This window comes from Equus asinus, unplaced genomic scaffold, assembly GCF_041296235.1.
Source record: "Equus asinus isolate D_3611 breed Donkey unplaced genomic scaffold, EquAss-T2T_v2 contig_545, whole genome shotgun sequence".
NCBI lineage: Eukaryota > Metazoa > Chordata > Mammalia > Perissodactyla > Equidae > Equus > Equus asinus.
In genome coordinates, this window is record NW_027225233.1 from 118418 (window position 1) to 119645 (window position 1228).

The window sequence follows — 1228 nt, forward strand, 5'->3', positions numbered from 1 at the left end:
GTTTTTTAAAAGAAAAGTGTATTCATTTCTATTTCCCAATATTCAGATGTTTTTGTTCAGGTCTGCATTGGTCTGTATGTGGATACTAATTTAAAATTTTTACACCGTTATAAATGAACAGCAAAGGTAGGAAGGAGTTTGGCTTCACTAACTTATGTTAAAAGAACTATAGACTATTCAGAACTATATGTTGGTCTGTTATATAAAATAAAAATAATCATCAGGTGTTTATACTTAATGGATGTTAGCACTTGGAATTAAGTACTATTTTCTTAGTCTAACTAAAAGATCTTTATTAAAATAAACAATGACATTTGACATGAGCCTAAGAAACATAATAGTTAACTAACGCAGTGATGCAGGCTTGGCGAGCCGAGGAGTCAAAAGAAAGATTTCTTGGACTCTCGAGGTCTGGCAGAAGTGCTCTTTTATTAAGAGAATAGCATGGAGTAGCATGGGGACAGGACCCATGGACAGTGAAGAGCTGCAGGCATGGGGACAGGACCCAGGGGCGGTGAAGAGCTGCAGCATGGGGACAGGACCCAGGGGCGGTGAAGGGCTGCAATGGGTTGAGGGTAGGGCTAAATTTATAAGGCATAGGTATGTGAGTTATTTCTTTACAAGACAAAGGAAAGATCATGAAAAAAATGTTAAAATGGTGTCTTTGCAGGTGGCGTCTGGTTATTGGGTGGTCCTAGAACTTTGGGTAAGAATCAGATCAATGAGGTCAGGATGTCCTGTGCTTCCCGGAGGATGATGTAGATCGGTATGTAGGCCAGGACGCCTTGGGCTTCTCTCCAGCGGGCAGCCTTGATCTGCATCAGCAGTATCATCAGTTTGAGGGATATTTTTTAGATTAAGTATAGATTTCTTCACCAAATTCCAGGATAACAGACAGGAGGATATAAAACTTAGAAATAGTCTCTGGATAAATAAATATAAATGAATCATATAACAGGAAACAAAACTAAAGAAAATAAAAGTTCCAAGAAAAAGTTCAAGTAAATTCATGTATGAGAGAGTACTAGGAAGTTTTTTCTTGTTCTTTTAGTTTTAGCGTTTTGTGTTTGTTTTTTATTTGTAGCTACCTCAAAAGACCAAATGGTATGATGCACATATAGATAATAAATGAGCAGTCTTTTCTCTTAGAATGTTAATTAATATTAACAAGGAAATTTTTAATGGACAATGAAAGGATAACATTTTGTTATAATAATTGCAGTGGATT